This window comes from Lepisma saccharinum, chromosome 30 (assembly GCF_977018435.1).
Source record: "Lepisma saccharinum chromosome 30, izLepSacc3.1, whole genome shotgun sequence".
NCBI lineage: Eukaryota > Metazoa > Arthropoda > Insecta > Zygentoma > Lepismatidae > Lepisma > Lepisma saccharinum.
The window spans coordinates 5,101,814-5,122,936 of NC_139258.1; the positions used below are offsets into that span (position 1 = coordinate 5,101,814).

The 21,123-nt window shown below is 40.4% G+C and overlaps 1 protein-coding gene across 2 annotated transcripts in view; it reads left to right on the plus strand.

The window, feature by feature from the left end:
- Positions 1 to 4,815, plus strand: part of LOC145981873 (man(5)GlcNAc(2)-PP-dolichol translocation protein RFT1) — a 64,758-nt gene extending 59,943 nt beyond the window's left edge. For both annotated transcript variants that reach the window (XM_083115333.1, XM_083115334.1), the window contains exon 11: positions 2,770 to 4,815. The gene's annotated coding sequence lies outside the window, so the exon portion shown is untranslated. The remainder of the gene's footprint in view (positions 1 to 2,769) is intronic.
- Positions 4,816 to 21,123: the final 16,308 nt, after the last annotated feature.

Genomic DNA, 21,123 nt, shown 5'->3' on the forward strand with positions numbered 1-21,123 from the left:
TAGTACCGTATTTACACATGTATAGTGCACGTGCGTGTATAATGCGCACTCTGGTTTTGGATGGGTAAAAGTGACAAAAAATTATATCTTGTATATAATGTGCAGTACAATCCAGTTTCAAGAAATGGCTTTCTTAGTTGTAGGTCGTAAATCTGTTGCTATGCTGATCAAGAGTGAATGACGTCATACCTATTGAATTGCTCATTCCTTCTTTTTCAAAATATATACTTTTTCTTTCCGTGACTAATGTAACATTTATACGAGGCACATTCAGGACCTTCCAAATATCAGTTAGCAGCACAAGATTTCTTCCATTAAGGAATTAACACATTCCATGTATGTCATATTATTTGGCCAGTAATACATTTTAATTTTTATTATTTTTTTCCTCACGTTTTCTTTCATCCAAAGTACCATAAAAATCAGAACGTTTCTTCATTTTTTGACGAACTTATTTCAACCGCATTTCACATTAGTGTTGTTATCTTGTATGGAATACTGTTGCCATATTCAGAAACTGCAGGATCCATGCTTTACAACGATATATAACATGATAGGGTTCAGTAAACATGAAAAATCAATGCAAGTGTCCCAAAATCATGGAACGACCCTGTACGGTTTCATGTTGGCTGTCTGAATTATTCCATGCATAATACGCACCACAGTTTTTGGGGGCAAAAATTTTGGAAAAAAGTGCACATTATACATGAGTAAATAAGGTAATTTAAATTTAGGTTTTTAAGACACAGTAATAAATTTTCGAGCCAGACTTCGCGACCCACCAAATGCCCCCTCGGCACCCAGCAATGGGTCACACCCCATAAGTTGAGAAACGATGCTCTAGATGGAATTCTGAGAAAATGTATTTTTTTTTTTTCAGATTTTGAAATATCATAGTGGTTTTTCCAAAGGAGAAGAAATGTCGAAAACTGCTTCTCTGGCATCAACCAAAGGTCCAACCAAACCTTGATACATACATTCAGCAATCGAGGTCCAATCACGCATTTGTCCTAGCTCCTGTTTCAAACTGTGCTGATGTCATAAAATTTGCCAGGAGATTATCATGTTATTAGTGCAACTTTTTATTATACCAGGTGTTGCAAAAGTCAGTTTACCCATACACAAATTCAAGTTTATACACAGAATTCGAGATTCAGTGGTTTTGTTCAAAGTGTCCTCCATTGTTTGCAATACATTGTGTGCAACGATCAACAGAATTGAAAACACGATGCAGTAAACTTGTATCATTGTTGATGTCACGAAACGCATTGATAATTGAGTCTTTTAGTGCATGCAAATCTACCGGTGATCCTTAAAGATTCCCCACAAAGCAAAATCGCATTGCATGAAATCACAAGAACGTGCAGGCCAATCAATGGTACCACGGCGTCCGCTCTTCAAATGGGTAATCTAACAACAAACCACCACACTACAACAAGCCAGATACTAAACTGTCAACAAAAGAATAACGAGTGCACTGTTGCCAGTGTCCCACGACAATGTTACCAACTGTATACCTACTTAGCACAAGAAGTACATACACTATGGTAATACTATTATCAATGTGGTTTTTGGGTAAACTGACTTTTGTGCCACCCTGTAGTTTGTCGCACATCTGCTGTGTCAAAGATGAAGCTTTAATATTTTGAATGAAAAGACATGTGGTAATTGCCTCATTCTGTGCACTATCCATCTGAAAATTCCTGCTGACTACCTTGGTTAGCACACTAATAATCCAGGGATCCCTGGTCCGATTCCTAGCCTGGTCATCTGTTGTGAGTGTCCCTTCATCATTTTTTGCATCATATCGTCTCTCATCCTCATCTTTGCGATTAGCAAAAAGTGGTAGAAAAGTGAAGTAAAAATATACCAAATCAATCGGTCAAAACATCATATTCCTAATGTTTGCTGAAACAATTTCTCAAAAGTTGGCATTGTTGAATAGAAAAGTCCGAACTTAATGTCACTACTAGTTCCAACACAGAATTGAATATATTAGGGCTACCCTTCACGTAGGTTGAGGATTAACTGTAGAATGAAATAATTTAAACTATTTTATTCATAAGGTAATGTTTCACATTCACTTTGCACCATGCCATGAAGGTGTACAGATGAAGATTTGTGGCGGTCTAGTTGATAGACCTCAAATAAATGGGATACCTGCAGCTGGAGCATGGTGCTGATCACATCACTTCAAAAAATGGCATAGATTGAGACATTCCCCTGTATTGTACATATGGTTTCGTAGAAATTTTGCTGATTTGTACTCCATTGGTACAGTGGTAATGCGATTGCCTTGCAATCGAAGGGTCCCTGGGTCAATCCCTGAAGGGGGCACATTGCATAGCACTTTGGATCAAGTGCCCACGCGATAAGTAATAATGGAATAATAAATAGAAACGATGTATGACTGAAGGAGAAGTCTATAGTTGTAAAAAAGGTAAAGTTCTCCCCTGTGCTATGCACCATGGCATGAAGGCGTATAGGGGTTAGGGCCCCACACTTTCTTGATCACGGCCGAAGGTGGGGATGATGTGATCAGCACCATGCCCCTGGCTGCCTTTACCCCGCAGAGTTTCCTCCAGGTACCCACTTTATACGATGCTGGGTGGGTGCCGGAGCCGCTTGAACAGGTGGAAAAAATCCCGGTTCTCCCCCCGCCAGGATTGAACCCGGGTCTCGCACATGGTAGTCAGACGTCTATAGTTGTTAGATGAATAAAAGGGCTTCTGTATTAACATGTAATATACTGTTCTTTTTTCTTTCCAGGTTTGTTTTATGTTGACAGATATTTAAGATAGCAAAACCTGAGAGGATTGTTCTTCAGTACATCATAAATACTGTACAAGTGGGTTATGGCAATTTCTGCTGTTGTGGTGGATTTTAATAATCCAGAGAGGTGTGGAAAATCAGGAACTTCCTTCACAAGAAAGAAGAGATCTTCACTTTAGGATTTGTCTAGTCCTGCGACAAGATATTCTAATACTATGTTTTATGTTTTACCCATGAGTATTTTCCATTTTCAGGGTTTGTGCTCCAGTGTTGATGGGTGTGATAAAACCCTGTATAATGTTATTTGTACCAGACAAACGGTTGGTAGATTCATTTTTCAAAGGTTATGGCATCTAAGACAGAGGTGGTAGCACGATACTGCTTCGTTTATTCCTGGTTGGAGGTATTTTCTCTCGTAACGTTCAAGTTTGCAAGGTGCTTTTATTTTAAAAGTCGTGACTGGGCTTGATCGTTAATTCTGCTACCTCAAAGGCCGTGGTCTGGTTTAAGCACCTTGGTAGAACCTACAAAAATCAATTGGGTGGAGGTTATTGTCACGTTATTCGTGTCACCTCAAAGTTATCTAAGAACTTCACAATTTCTAACTTCAATTTGGGGATAAACACAAGAATATTGTCCTTTACAAGTTGATCCTGAAAATTAAGAACGCCGTACTGCCACAAGTTTCCAAAATGCATTATACGCTACAGTAAACCTTATGGTAATCTCGATTTATTTACCTTCACCAAAAACTACAATTATTTCCAACTACAAATGCCTCTTTTACTCTTCGTTTGCTATCATCGAGCACGTAGTGATAAAGGGAAAATTTAGCGTAAATGAAGTCAAACACAGATGTCCAATTTTTAACAATTCAATGACTCAATTTATTCAACATTAAAGGTTAACAACAAAACGAGTATAATCTTTTCCTAATTACCATTACAATAACAAGATTACGTCATGTAAACCATTAACAACGTTCTTCATAACATTTAAGATAATGTTGGCAAATCTAAATCGAACAACAAATTACGTCCTTTTTTATGCTGACTAGATACAATTTGTTTAAACAATTTTATCACGTTTATCACTATGCTTCTATTTGCAATTCAAATAATCATAGCTAACTATTCAATAAAAGTTCAAAATTTGGAAATCAGCAAAATTGAGAAATCTACAATTTTTGTTAGCTTGCTTTCATATCTATGCTTCAACCGTTTTTTGGTGATGAAGACGAAATCCCATGATTTTAGTCTTTCAAACCGTCGTCGTCATTATTATAGACTTATAAACTGCAAAAAAAAGGTCATACAAAGAAATTTGTGACAAATTTACATCACCCTTTTAAGCTGCCCTAGATGCTCATTCGAACTAAGTAATTTAACTAACTTCGCACAAATTGCCAGTAATTGATGGAATCCAAAAAGGGGGGTAGGGGGAAATTGTGTTGTTGCAAGACTTTGTCGCGATTAGTTCAAGTAACTATTTGTGACAAGTCTTTCCACAAAAACAAACACGCTAAAGAACTGCAATTATCAACAGTTTTGCACGCATGTATTAAGATCATCATTTTAAACTTTCGTCTATATGTTCAAACTGGACGAGGTTCATCACAAGCACGTGACATACCATTAATTTTACGACATGCTGCATTTAAGTTACGGCTTCGGGATCATTTACAAGTTTCAATCATATATATATATATATATTAGGGATGGACCGATATGAAATTTTGGCCAATACCGATAAAGTAACGATATAAAATTTGCCGATACCGATAACCGATATTCTACCGATCCGATATAAAATTAGAAATGGTCCTTGAAGAACCTGAAATGATCATTGATCTCCTTAATAAATGCGTGTTTCAAGGTGACTGCAGTGCAAAAGAATTTGAATATTTAGACATTTACCTTTTTAGAAAGAAGGGCATGGAGATTATCCATAAAAATTACAACAAAATGTTAGAATTTTGCACTAAATTATAAGATATTTATCGATATATCGGATCGGTAAAATAATCGGTAATTTTACCGATAAACCGATATGCCTATATCGGCCGATACCGATAGAGTACCGATTAATCGGTCCCATCCCTAATATATATATTGTTGCCATCATCCACCTTTTACCCCCCCGCTCTGACACATCTTTCCGCAGGCGATGGGAAAGGGCCTATATAGCAGGCATGCACGCCACTATACCCCCCGGACTCAACCTAGCCAACCAGTAACTCTTTCCTCTCCTCCCCGAAACTACCCACCCACCTGACAGTAAACACTGGCTAAAGTATTTCGTGTTTCCTTTCAACTGTTTCTGGCAACACTGACCGTAGAGACGCTACGGTCAGTATTCTGTGCCTCTACTCAAAGTGTCGTCGATCTTTTATCTACCGTCTTGAAAATGCGACTCAGATCGCGAAATATTGAATTATTTCTATTCGTGTGGTAAGTGTTTACTGTCTCCTTCATTATTTGTATTTATCCGCCCTTCTGGCACCATTTCTAACCCTATTCCTGTATTTTTTCCTAATTGGATATGAACCCTTTTGTGTACAACTCACGCCAACTCTCCCGACTCCGGTCACTCATTATTTCCTTCACCAAATCTGTTTGTCACACACGTTTCTTACATTCATGCCTCTTATTAGGCCTTACTCCCAAAAGCCTGACACCCAAACTCCCTTTCTCAGCTATGCCCCCCGATATTCAACCCAATATTCGCCCCCTAGCGAGAAATTTTGCTGCCGAACTAACCCTAACCATGTACAAATCACAGCTCCACCGGACTCGAGAACTCTCGATTTCCATCCAGTCCCTCACCAAAATCCTCCTACTGACCCCAGGCAACAACAACAACCAAATAAACACACTCTGGAACCTCTCCCAGTCCATTGCCCACAACCTGAACCAAAAACACCTGCAAAAACTTTCCATTCTCTGCAGACAAGCCCTAAATGCAGGATGCACCCTCCCCCTCCCCCTCCCACCACAACACCAACACAAAACCACATGTCCCTTACTTCCAGACCCACCCTTGCCGCTACCCACTCCACCCCAACCTACCATCTCTAACCCTGCCCCTCCCTCCCACCACACCACAGCAGAGCACCAGTCCTCGGACAAAAGATCCCCCCAGTATACTGACATTCCTCACCCCCAACCACCCACTGACTGCACCTCCATCTTGAACCTTTCCAACCACAACCTCACCACCACCGAAATTGACGTACTTTCCAAAGGTCTTACCTTCTCCCCAGCCTCCACCCCTAACAATTTCCGGCTATTATTTGACATACAAACTTTCGCCCGCAGACTTAGGTGGACATACTTTTGGGCCAAGAATCCCCCCTCCAAAGCTAATCCTTCTGACATACATCCCAGTCTCCTCCAATTCTGCCCCCCTTCCCCCCATGATCCCCCCTCCCTCCCCAACAACCACCCCCTCGAAAGATACATCACCTCTGTTGTCAACAATGTTTCCGACAGTACATACCTCCAAAACCCCTCTTCCCACCACAATCTAACCCCAGCCCAGCACCAAGCCCTCCGGTCCCTCCGCAACAACCCAGACATCAAAATCCTCCCCGCTGATAAAGGGTCCACCACAGTAGTCATGAACTCCTCTGACTACGTGGCGGAAGCCTCCCGTCAACTCTCTGATTCATCGACCTACAAGCCCACCACGGTTGATTCATCTACCACACACCTAGACAAAATTCGGGATTTTGTCCTCTCCCGAGGACCCCCTGAAGGCCTATCCAATTCCACCATCTCCTCACTCATTCCTGACAACCCCCGCACCCCCACTTTCTACCTCCTCCCGAAAATTCACAAACCTAACAACCCCGGGAGACCCATTGTGTCCAGCTACAATTCACCCACTGAACGCATTTCAGCCTTCCTAGACTCTCACCTCCAACCCCTCGTCCAAGCCCTGCCCTCCTACCTCCGTGACACCAACCACCTCCTCAACATCATCCAAAACTTACCATCCCTACCACCCAACACCATCCTCACAACAGTTGATGTCACATCCCTTTACACCAATATTCCCCATGCCCATGGCCTCCGTGCCACGGAATCATTCCTTAACAGCCGACCCAAACCCCACAATCCCAGCACTCACTTCCTGATTCAACTAGCCAACCTTGTACTTACCTGCAACAACTTCTGCTTCGGTGACCAACATTACCTGCAGATACGTGGCACAGCTATGGGTACCCGCATGGCCCCCTCTTATGCCAACCTGTTCATGGGCAGGCTGGAACAGGAATTCCTTGACTCCCAGCAACTGAAACCACTCCTCTGGCTAAGATTCATTGATGACATTTTTCTCCTCTGGACACATGGCGAACCCTCCCTCACAACATTCCTAAACCGACTCAATGAGTTCAGCACCCTCAAATTCACCTGGTTCCACTCCAAAGACCAAGTGACCTTCCTCGATGTGGACATCCACATTGTGGGAGACCACTTGGAAACATCCATACATATCAAACCAACCAACCACCTCCAGTATCTCCACTACTCCAGCTCACACCCCTACCACACCAAAAAAGCCATCCCATTTTCCCTAGCCCTCAGAGGCCAGCGCCTCAACTCATCCCCCTCATCCCGCCAAAACTACAACCTACGCCTGCACCAAGCCCTAACCAACCGTGGCTACCCCTCCACCCTCATCAACAAACAAATCACTAGAGCTAACTCCCACAACCGCACCAAACAACCCAAAACCAACCCTCCAACTCTGATCACCCAATACCACCCTCACATTACGAAAATCAGACATACCCTCCACTCCCTCCTCCCCATCCTGCACAGCGATCCCGAGACCAGAGACATCTTTCGGGAAAAACCCAGGGTCGTCTTCCGTCGCCCCCCCAACCTCCAAAACATCTTGGTCCGAAACACCCCCACCCCTTCCGCACCCCTTCCCCCAGCCCACAGGTGCAATAAACCCAGATGCAAGACCTGCCCCATACTCATCACCTCCCCCACCCTCCTGATCCCTACAGAGGCAGGTGAGTTCACCCTTCACCCTAAGGGCACCTGCCACTCATCTAACCTAATTTACACCCTCATCTGTCAAATCTGCGGCAACTTCTACCTAGGCGAAACCTCCACCCCCTTGAATCTAAGGATAAATAATCACCGTTCCTCCACCCAAAACTCCGATTTCACAGTTGCCATCCACACCAACAGCCATAACACCACCTTCAATAACTGCTTCCGTGTTGCCATCATCCACCTTTTACCCCCCCGCTCTGACACATCTTTCCGCAGGCGATGGGAAAGGGCCTATATAGCAGGCATGCACGCCACTATACCCCCCGGACTCAACCTAGCCAACCAGTAACTCTTTCCTCTCCTCCCCGAAACTACCCACCCACCTGACAGTAAACACTGGCTAAAGTATTTCGTGTTTCCTTTCAACTGTTTCTGGCAACACTGACCGTAGAGACGCTACGGTCAGTATTCTGTGCCTCTACTCAAAGTGTCGTCGATCTTTTATCTACCGTCTTGAAAATGCGACTCAGATCGCGAAATATTGAATTATTTCTATTCGTGTGGTAAGTGTTTACTGTCTCCTTCATTATTTGTATTTATCCGCCCTTCTGGCACCATTTCTAACCCTATTCCTGTATATATATATATATATATATATATATATATATATATATGATGTAAGATAGAACTTCCCCGCTGATGCACTTTGATGCAAATTTTACGTAAGTCACGTAGTTTTTTTTGTTGAGTAAAAATCGGCATTTTTCACTCACACTATAATTCACCAAAAACAACAGTATCACTTGCCTACCTTCATTTTATGCGTCGTAAACTTCCAGGTTCTGAAAGGGGACAACTTCCTTCACTTTTGGAAACAAATTCACATGGCTGTATGTACCTCGTCGTAAGAAACTGAAGTACCTCATTTTCCCCATTTTCAATATCACTGGCTGCAGCAAATTATTAAATGGCGTGTTCCTTTCGATGCGTCAATACAGCAACTGGTATCATATTTGAAATGTTGCGATGTCTATTTTACATCGAAGCCTCGTGATTTACATTCAAACAAACCTCGGCAATTCATCACGAGTTCTGAAGAGCAAGTCCAGACGATAAAGTTCAAACTACGACCCCGAGCAACGTTTGCAGTGAAGCGCGTGAATAACGACTGTTGACGATACCAAGAACAAGACGCAACTCTTTCTGTGCACACGCACATACCCACACTGTTTTCACTTCCTGTTACGTCCGAGTTCCAGATGGCGTGATTACGACAAAATATCTCGCAAATAGTCAGTGGTGCCATCTCTCGAAAGTTCAGGGAATTAAATGATGAGTCATTATTTATCTCTTTTGAGCAGAGCAATTTCCAACACGCAGAGTTGGAAGTTGTACGATTTAGCGATATAAATAGCAATAAATCGCTACAAATTAGATGGTGCTGGTCCTCGAAAATTAACAGATTAACCAGAAAACCAATAAAAACAAGTGGAAGTACGGAACTTTACCTGTGCAATACCAAAACTGCATTTGTCCTGCCATAATTCTTGAGGTTTGGTGGGGGGGGGGAGACAACCCTGAGTTCGTCCCGAAAGATATCCCAGGTGGCAGGATCACTGTGAAGGAGCGAGTGGATGGTGTGTTTGATTTTCATAAGTTGAGAGTGGTATTGGGTGATCAGGGCAGGGAAAATGCCATTCTTCTCCCAGAGACCAACACCGCAACTCATTCCCCTCATCGTACCAAAACTATAACCTATGCCCTAATCAACCATGGCTACCAATCCACCCTCATCAACAAACTAATCACCAAAGCCACCTCCCACACCGGCACCTAACAATCCAAAATCAACCCTTTTGCTCTGATCACCCAATACCACCCTCACCTTATGAAAATCAAATATAGGTACTAGTATAGTATAAATCATATATTTTGCACTTTTTTACATTGCTAACATACTATTTTTGAATGCGGAACATTTCCTAAGGTGAAATAATGCATTTCTAACTAAGATAATGTATATTTATTACATTTACGAGTACTTACTGTTACTTGTTATTTCCATTCTGTAACACATATTATGGCGACAATGTACTGGGTCAACGCACGTTGTGCGAGTGTTTTGTCTATTTATGCAGTGTTGCAACCTTCTTAACTGGAAAATACCTACTTTCGTGCCCAGATTTGAAATTATGCTAATACCTCGCAAACCATTGACATTACCCCCACAAACCATTGACATTACCCCCACAAACCATTGACGTTGGCCCCACGAACCATTGACGTTGGCCCCACGAACCATTGACGTTAACCCCACAAACCATTGATGTTAGCCCCAAAAACCATTCACGTTAGCCCCAAAAACCATTTTCCGTAAGGTTAGGTTAGGCAAGCATAGTTTAAAAAAAATTAAAAATACTCAACACGTCATGTTCTAGTGAAAACACGGTGAGTTTGAAACACTGACTATGGGTTTTACTCATCTAACACACAAAACATTGTGCTCTCGTGCAGAAAGCAAATGGCGACAGCAGAAACAGCATGTCGGACAGAGATTTTTGCAGAAAACAACATGTATTCGCATTAAAATGGATCAAAACTAGATTCACGAACTTCCACAACGCTACAGAAAATGATTTCCGTAAGTACATTCTCCTGTAAATTTGAAGAAATCTGTCACCCCTATACTATACCCAAATATACCCTCCACTCCCTCCTTCCCAGTGTTCCTGACACCAGGGATATCCTTCGGGACAAAACCTAGGCTCGTCTTCAGTCACCAACCACCCCCCAGCCCACAGGTGTAAAACCTACTCCATATTCATCACCTCCCCCATCCTGAAGATCCCTACCACTCCTCCAACCTCATCTGCCAAATCTGTGGTAACTTCTACATTGGCGAAACCTATATCCCTTAGAATCAATAACCACTGTTCCTCAACCCAAAACTCCAACACCATCTTTAACAACTGTTTCCGTGTGGGTATGATCACTTATTACCTCCTGCAGCGACAGGAAGAGTGTACACCACTATACCCCCGGACTCAACCTTTCAACCCAATAAATGCCCCCTACACCTTTTAACCTTCCAGAAGTTCATCCACCAACAACTACACAGTAAACACTGCCAAAAGTTCTTTCTCATCAACACCTGTTATCTTCTTTTTAGCTACACTGTATTATGCAGTCTTCATTATTTGGGGCTTCTACTGTGAATATGCAGCCTGGTCACAAAATATCAACGTCTTATTTCTGTGTTTGCTAAGTGTGTGTCCAGCTCTTCAGTATATATATTATGTGTACAGGGTGTATCATAAGTAATAGCGCAAACTGAAACTGTGAAAAGTACACGATAGTAGAAGCAAAAAGTCACTGTAAACATGGGGTCGCGAACGAACCGTTTGAGATAATTGTGAATGTATGGTTACTGACGATTGTACACATCATACACTTGTCACTTTACAGGTTATGTGCCCATTTTCCTTCTGTCCAGTACAGGACGTATGGTTTGTTTACAATGCCCCATCTTGGCAGTGTTCAGTTTTAAACAAAGAAACTCCGGAGTGAACAAGGAGACAAGCGTAGGGTGGGTGCAAACAGTCAAGTAAGTGGAAGATTGTAACCACATATTTGCAATTATGTCGCAAACAATCAAGTCAGTGATGGATCGTAACCATACATTTGCAATTATCTTGCAAACGGTACGTTTGCAACCCCCATGTTTACTGTGACTTTTTTTTTTCTTCTACTGTCATTTAATGAATCACCCTGGAATAGAATGAGAAAAAGAGCCAGAAAGGCGGATACACAAAATATGTGAAGTAGGAGACTGTAAACAGTTACCAAACACAGAACAGAAGCATCGTCATGGAACAGGTGAAAAATGTTCCACATGTCATATCTGCATCTCCTGTGGTGTCATCAGGCAAGAGCTGGTGTTCCAAGCAATATAATTCCCAGCAGGCATTTCCAGTTTCCACCCCACCTTGCCCAATGTGAATGGATATGCAGTCACGCAAACACAGAAAGAAGCGTTGATATTTTGTAGGGATGGGACGATATGAAATTTTGGCCAATACCGATAAAGTACCGATACCGATAACTGATATTGTACCGATCCAATATAAAATTAGAAATGGTTCTTAAAGAACCTGAAAGGTTCATTGACCTCCTTAATAAATGTATGTTTCAAGGTGACTGCAGTGAAAAAGAAATTGCATATTAAGACATTTACTTTTTTAGAAAGTAGGGCATGGAGATTATCCATAAAAATTACAATAAAATGGCAGAATTATGCACTAAATTATCATATTTATTGATATATCAGATCGGTAATTTCACCGATATGCCTATATCGGCCGATACCGATTAATTGGTCCCATCCCTAATATTTTTCAACCAGGCATGTTCACGGAAGAATACAGATTGTGTCAGTGTAGCCAGATATAAGTGATAGGTGATCAGCATCAACGAGAAAAATACTTTAGCCAGTGTATACTGCCTAATTTATTTGTTGGGTGAAGTTCAGGAGGGAAAAGAAAATGTGGCGATTATTGTTTGGCTAGGCTTAGTCCAGTGCATATAGTTACATGGTGGCTACATGCAGAGAATTACGGGAATTATACATAAATTTTGCATTAATTTTTCTTCGTAGACTTAAAAACGTTGCAACTTTTATTGTTCCAAAATGCCATTAATTTTAAGTTTTTCAAGGGACCAAGCTGAAAAAACTTAATGCGGGAAAATGGAAAACCGAGGAACGTAAAATCGGGGTTCCACTGTATTTATAAATGTCCTGAGGGAAGTTTATCACAGTCTAGCTTTTTATTTTTATCGAGGAAGGAAAAGAAAGCTTCGTGCAAAATAAAACAAAATTATCTCTTTTACTTCGTTAGTATCCTTTACAGAACAATCTATTAGACACTGAATATTACTGCAAAATAAGAAGTCGATTAGGTAAATTTGAGTTGAAATTCTTAGACAATTAACAATTTTTCGTAGATTAGTATATCCCGTAACATTTGTTACTTGTGTTTGAGATATATTTCGAGTCTGCACACACCTTAAATAGAATATTTGAAATACAGTAAATCCTCGTTAACACAAACTCGCTTAAGACGAACACTCGGTTAACATGTACAAAATGTTGGTCCCGGCAGGGATGTATTATATCTTATAGAAAGTTTTATCGGTCAACACGAATTTCGGTTACCACGAATTACGAACTGTTTTTTAGTCCGTTGCGTCATTAGATCTCATTCAACACGAACTTACAAAGTTTTTCATATTTTTTCTTCTGTTGTTCCTCTGCTAGATATTTAAGAAATTGCTCAACAGTCTCTCTCAGCTTGCCAACAATCAACTTATACAGTATTGTAACCAACAGATTCAGATCAACAATGTGTTCAAATGTGTTTTTCTATTCTTTAAAACGTAGCCAGTACGAGTTTGATCCGAATTGACCGCTAGTTTTACGGAAGATATGAGTACAGTTGGCCATGAAGTTACAAGCCATTTCCGTTCCCGTCTGCGACAGCGCAATATACAGAAACTTTTCACCAGAAAATGATCTATGAGTACTTTTTTAAAAAGTTAATTACTGTAGTAGTGTTTTCTATGATGACGTACATAATACGTATTGTAAATGGTTAATGTGTAGAAAGAACTGTATTGCAACAATAACATTTGAGTCCCCGGTTAGCACGGATTTTTTTAACACAAACTCTTGATTTTTCGGTCCCTTGGGATTCGTGTTAACGAGGGTTTACTGTATATGTACTATTTAATTGAATTAGAATTTTTTGATACATGGGAATCGCACAGACCCTTCATATTGTTAATTTAATTTTGTGTGGATGGTGAGAGATATGGTAATACATATGGTTGAAGTAGAGAAAGCATCTGCTTGTAGGCTTGAATTTTTGGAAAGTTTGCCATGAAAACCGGGAATTACATGGGATTTTTTCATGATTGTGGAGTGGCCACCATGGATATATTTAGAGCGACCGCGAGGGAAAGAACCTCCAGCCAAAAGGTTCTGTGAACCTTCCCCTCCATCGGTTCAACTTGGGCTATAAGGAAGCTTGCTCCACTCTGCCTGTGGTTCCGCTATAGGACCTTTCCCATCTCCTGCAGGAAGATTGTTTGTGTGGGTTGCGACAGTGAGGTCAGAGTATGGGTTGATTGTCTACCCCTTTTCTCTTCCTCCCTTCCATTTTGCCTACCACCAACCATGCAGTAAACGCAGGCTAAAGTGCTTTTCGGGTCAACGCCTGTTGCTTATCACAGCTGCACCAATGAAATCGGTATTCTTCCATGAACATACGGCCAGGGTGCAATATATTAGGGATGGGACCGGTACTCTATCAGTATCAGCCGATATCGGTGTTGTGTTGTTATCGGTAAAATAACCGATTATTTTACCGATCTGATATATCGATAAATATCTTATAATTTAGTGCAAAATTCTGCCATTGTGTTGTAATTTTTATGGATAATCTCGATGCCCTACTGTTTAAAAAAGTAGTTGTCTAAATATTCAACTTCTTTTGCACTGCAGTCACCTCGAAACACATATTTATTAAGGAGATCAATGAACATTTCACGTTCTTCATGTACCATTTCTAATTTTATATCGGACCGGTAGAATATCGGTAAATTTTATATCGGTACTTTCTCGGTATCGGCCAAAATTTCATATCAGCCCATCCCTACAATATATAAACGCTTTATTTGTGTGAGTGCATATCTATTCACATTGGGCAAACTGGAGTGCAAATTGAAAATGCCTGCTGGGAATTGTATTGCTTGGAACATCAGCCCATGCCTGATGGCACTATAGGAGATGCAGACATGACACATGAAACTTTTTTCACCTGTTCCATGATGACGCTTGTTTTCTGTGTTTGGTAACTGTTTACTGTCTCCTACTTCATATTTTTGTGTATCCACCGTGTGTCACCATGTATGTGTGTGTATACACATGGTAATTTTATTTTGCGATTCAATGCCTGACTGAGGCATATACTGGTTTTGGATCCCACTTTAAACCTTAACCCTCCGTCATCTGTGCCTCATAGTAGCACAAATATCCCACGCACGGCCACTCAGTGCCACCTTATCAAAACCAAATTTATTTACATGAATTATCGATGTTAAATTACACTAGCACTTACTGGAAATCAAGCAAAATATGTGAACATAAAACATATCAATTTAGAAAAAAAATTATTAGCTATTAAAGTAAATACAATACAATAGAATGAGAGAAAGGTATCTCATAGAATACCAAACGTAGACTTGAAGCAAGTGCACCAAAACATTATTCTAAAAATAATAAAAGCTAGGGATGGGACCGATTAATCGGTACTCTATCGGTATCTGCCGATATAGGCATATCGGTTTATCGGTAAAATTATCGATCCGATATATCAATAGATATCTGATAATTTAGTGCAAAATTCTGCCATTTTCTTGTAATTTTTATGGATAATCTCGATGCCCTTCTTTCTAAAAAAGTAAATGTCTAAATATTCAACTTCTTTTGCACTGCAGTCACCTTGAAACACACATTTATTAAGGATGTCAATGAACCTTTCAGGATCTTCAAGGACCATTTCTAATTTTATATCGGATCGGTAAATTTTATATCGGTACTTTATCGGTATCGGCCAAAATTTCATATCGGCCCATCCCTAATAAAAACTTTTCCATGTAATGAGAGAATTAAAAAACAAACTCACTGTTCACAAGATTTTCAAAGTATTTTTCAAAATTAATTAAAAACGTATGACCTAAGAAAGGAACTGCGTATTCCAAAATTCTCAGTCAAAAATATTAGACACTCGGAAAAAGCAGTGAATGTATATTTAAAAAAAACCTCGAAGAAACATCCAAAATTTTAAAAATGTTCAATTGTCAATATTTTTCTTCTGCTTTTATGAGATCTACGTAAAGAAGTACACTGACTCAAATAAAAGGAACTGTTGTACTTTTCCAATATTGTTACTTTGACAACTGATATTTTGTCTGGGTATTGCAAAGACTTCTGCATACAAATAATTTGCATTCCGAACAATGTCCAGTCTTTTTTTTTCCTCCGCATTCATGGCATGCCGGCCATGATTTAGGGTAAGCAATATTACCATGTGCGATGCAGCGTGCCAGGTGGACTGATCACTTGAGAGGAGCTTGTTTTCACGAGAATAATGCAGATAAGTACCTAGTGCTTTCCTGACCATTATTGGATGCGTAAGAGAAATAATTCAAAATTTGAAATAAGATTGCATTGAGTGCCACCGCATGGGTTACGGAGGGTTAATCTTGTAGCTGTCAAATTTGATCTCTTCGATGTGGTTGGGACAGTGACCTGTATTGGTTACCCACTTTGCCAAATTCTAAATTGCGGTGTCATTCATATTAAATTGAACTTTTGCAGTAAATTTTGGTGCATGCTGCATTTTCTCTTTTTTCGTAAAAAAGAACATACGTCCAATCTCTATATTAATTTGATGTGACATAATAATTACTATACCCTGTTCCAGCTAACTGTAGTGCAGGGCCGTACATATCGGCAGAGGAGGAGGAGGAGGAAAATAGAGTGAAAGCTCAGCATTGCCAACCGTACCTTCCAGACCTTAGTCCGTATGCTAAATGCACGGCTTGTCAAAATTTCCTCTTGCAGTTTTATCCCTAATATTTCCCTAAGAAATTTTTAAACCAATCATACGGACCTGGAGACAAAAATAGAGTCCGTTTGCCATGTGCGTTCGGTATTATCCTTTTCAAAAGTTTGCAACACTTACAGAGAAATGGAGAAAATCGGGTAACTCTCGTCGCCCATTACACAATTCCTTTTCTCTCACTGTTCATTGGTGGAGCTGTCTAGCATCACTACTTGCGCAGAGACTTGTTCTCGTTCGCCTGGTCTACAGTTAACTGGTACGGAGTTTAGAGCTGAGCAATATCAGAAACTATCTGTTGGAATTCATCTATTGATACTAGCCAATACTTGTCCAGCATATTATTCCACACAGCACTTGCAGAATCTAATAATCCCGAACATTATGCAAAATTCCAAATTTTTTTTTCCACCCGTTACCCCCACACCCCCTATACGCCTTCATGGCGTGGTGCTAAGCACAGGGGAGTACTTTACCTTTTTTTTACCTTTACGAGAAACTGGTATGTGATTACATAAAATCTACTTTAATGTTCTGATGTAATTCATGTATCCGCACGGTTCAAAGTGGTATCAATCAATCCTAATAATTACCATGATAATTAGAAATAATATTAAGGAAATTAATTGAAAGAGAGAAATGATATCAACGTGCAAAGAAGCAGCATTTGACTACACAAGAGTTCTCTTTTTCACAAAGGAAATGTTTTCAGGGTGTTCTGGTGATAATGTTTTGACTTGTTCGTATTTTTAGGTTTCTAAGCATAATTATACTACTTGTCCAAGTGTTGAGACTCATAGTCCTAGATATTTCTTGCATTTTTTTGTAATCTTCAGTGTTTGCACTATTCATTTTTGTGTACTTCATTAAGAGATAAAACTGATTTTATGTCATATGTTTTCGTTGTAGTTTGGTTTAAAGTTTTGTGTGCAAACTTCCATTAATACTTGCCCATTGCCAACCAGTGTACAGTGGGATTCACGAGTATTACCGTGCAAATTGTCCATCACCATGTCAAAACAAGCTGTTGACAACTTCTGCACCAGCAGACATTAAAAAAATCCATTTCTTAAAAAAACACAGGATGTAAGAGAAAAATTAATGAAAATTGTCACTGACAATTTGCACGGTAATACTCATGGATTCCACTGTACAAGATCAGCATCAAAGAATAACTGGTTGTTTGTCTAGTCAATGAATGTATTTAATTCCACATATAAATATATATTTATTGGTGACGTTATTTGTTGTTCAAGTGTAAGGAAAGGGTTTAAGATCGTTGTTCGATAAGAGTATTTTAATAATGAAGTCTGTTGTATGGATTTGGAAATGTTGGATATTTTATTTTCTATGATGGAAATATAAAATGTTTTGGTTTAAAATGTTTTACTTTCGTAACTCCCCTTTTCCATCATGATTCTGTAAGCATGCATAATCATTTATTTGATGTATTTTTCACTTAGCAGTAAGTACCTACCTTCATGGTGGTGTAGTCGGTAGGGTGTCTGACTTCCACTTAGGTGACCTGGGTTCAATTCCCAGGTTGGGTGATCTAAGGTTTGAATATTTCCAGCCTTGTCCCCGCATAAAGCAGCTCTAGGGCTCGCCCAGCCTCAAATCAATGGGTATCTGGGGGCAACCTGGGGAGGTGGTGCTGATCACATCACCTCCAAAATGGCCAAGATTGAGAATGTGGGGTTCCTACCCCAACACCTCCTAAATGTGTGTTTATGGCACTGTGCTCTATGCACTGGGAACGGCACTGTGCTTATGCACTGGGAACTTTACCTAACCTATAATTACCTCCCGGATGTCATAGTGGTTGAGATTCCACATTAAATTGTAGATCCAGTCCCAATTAGCCTATCTGTGCATAATAATAAAAAAAAAAACTCTTGTAACAATAAGCACAATTATACAGGGTGATTCAAAGTGAATGGTTCAACTTTACAGTTATAATGACATAATTATTTGATAGAAAATCAAACAATGCCTCAATATAAAGAAAAACTCTGGATGTTTCTTCTCACTAAGTGAGCTTATGCTGCTTTGCCACCAGGATCGCCAGTGTTGCAAAATGGCTAATGACCAGTAGAAGGCGTATTGTGTGTTGGAGCTATCGAGAACTGATTTCACTCACAATGGTGCAAAGACATTTCCACATGCGTTTGGTAGTAATACACCCTTCCGAAAGATTTGCCAGTCACAACTGTGAATTGTTAGTGTCTTCGAAACTGATGACAACTTGCTGTCTCATGCATAGCGAGTACTTGGTTATCGTTTGGACCTTTTCCGTGTTACACGTGGCTCCAATGTTGAATCTTTATAATGTGAGTCATGTGAGTAAAACGGTTTTCTTCACGTTGATGCCTTGTTGGATTTTCTATCATAAATAGTAACGTCATAACTGTGTAAAGTTCCACCATTTATTTTGAATTACCCTGTATTACAATATAGAAACAAAAACACCTGAAATATACACTATACAGGGTGTCCACCAGTCTAGAGAAATGTACTGTGGTTTTGGAAAAATCAACATTCTTTTAACAAAGAAAAAAAGACCAAGTATACTTCAGTTTGATACACTGAGTATTACAGGTCGTTATAGTAGAAATTACATATTAAATAATTTAAAGAAAAGTCAGGTTTTGAACTATATTAGCAATTACTTTACCTGTTGAATTTTTTGGGTGGTTGTTAGGATTACAAAATTTTACCACAGTGTGTTTCAAAAATCAAGCAACCCAAACTTTGAAGATTTATATCATGAACACCTTGATATTTACGCCAAGTTTTCTGCATTATAAAGCTTCATCCATTGAGATATTTTTCAATGCTTAACAATATCACTTTACTCCATACAGAAAATCACATAAATTAATAACTGGTGGAAGGCAGCATTAAAATTTTTCCTGAGTGAGAAAAGTGCACATGGTCAATATTGATCGCAAATGACAGTTTGACATGGCATTAGTCATCAAACGTTTAATTATGAACCTTTGATAATTTCTTATATATTTTTTCACCCAAAAGTGCATTTCTGGAAAACTGAACGCTGCCTTCCGCCAGTTATTACAAGGTAACCAAAAAAGTTCTTGCCGTTCTAGAGCAGCGATAAACAAAGAGCAATACAGTGGACGGTACGTACCTTTAGGTTTCGAAGTAATCTCCATCATAAAACTCTGCGGGCTTGCATGCAAAGAAATCTGTGAGTGCATTCTGCAGGTCTCCCTCATTTGCGAAGGATCTCCCACGGAGGTGGTTGTCGAGGGAATGAAACAGATGGTAATCTGTTGGTGCAAGGTCCAGTGAATATGGTGGATGGCACAGTGTCTACCAGCCAAGTTGCTGAAAGGTCTCCCGGGTCGTCTTTGCCACATGTGGCTTGGCCTTGTCATGTAGGAACAGCACACCCTTTTGATTCACCAATGCCGGCTCCTTCTGCCGCAATGCATGGTGCACCCTTTGTAACTGCTGAGAGTAGAGGTCAGCAGTGATGGTCTGACCAGGTGGAAGGAGCTGGTAATGCACCACTTGCCGACAATTCCACCATACAGAGAGCATAACCTTTCGTGGGTGCAGAGGTGGTCTTGAGGTGTGAGGAACAGGGTCACGTGGCGACAACCAATGTCTGGTACGCTTGGGAGTGTCATGGAGGACCCACTTTTCGTCACCAGTGAGCAAGCGATCAGATATGGGTGTGTTCAGGTGTTGAGTGAGCAAGGACAAACAGGCTGTCACTCGTTCCTTGTTGGCTGCCAACAATATGTGGGGTACCCACTTGCTTAACTTGTATGACTTCCCTATCCCATGCAGGTGCAGTCTGACTGTTTCAGCGGAAACATGGAACCTTTCTGCAAGTTCATCACATGTTAGACCACTGTCCTCCTCGATGGCTGCTTTCAGGGCCTCGTCATCCAACACATGTGGTCGTCCACTGCGAGGTTCATCCGAAAGGCTCACATCTCCCGAATGGAATTGCTGGAACCAATGCCTGGCAAATGCAGCGACTTGGTGCGGCAGCTGACAGGCCCACTTTAAAGTCATACAACAAACGCACGCAAACAAGCTGTTTCGACACCTCCATTTCTCTTTGACACTGGACCAGCTATGACTGCTGTGTGTGCGCAACGTGCCTGTATTACTGACAGTCGATGGTCAGACTAACTCCCGACCGCTTGGCAGGCATGTGCGTTATTTCCTCTGTGAGGGCATGATTAATGGGACGGCAAGAACTTTTTTGGTTACCTTGTACTTTGTGATTTTCTGTATGGAGTAAAGTGATATTGTTAAGCATTGAAAAATATCTCGATGCATCAGGCTTTATAATGCAGAAAACTTGGTGTAAATCTCTTACGGTTTTCATAATATAAAAGTTTGGGTTGCGTGACTTTTGAAACATTTACCTGGCGAATATTACGTAAAAGCTCACACTGGTGCCTTTATCCAGCAGTCAACTTCTATTCAGTTTTTCTTATTACTTTTAACTCTATTCAGTGGGATTCTAAGTATGATGTTTAGCTATGAACCTTCTTACGAACATGTCTAAAGAAATTAATTGCCCTAATGACTTGGGCTGGGAATTTTGTGTTTTTGAAATTGTAGACACCCAAATTCTTGCCAAAGTAGCTAGCAACGTTGAATGCCGAGCAGAACTG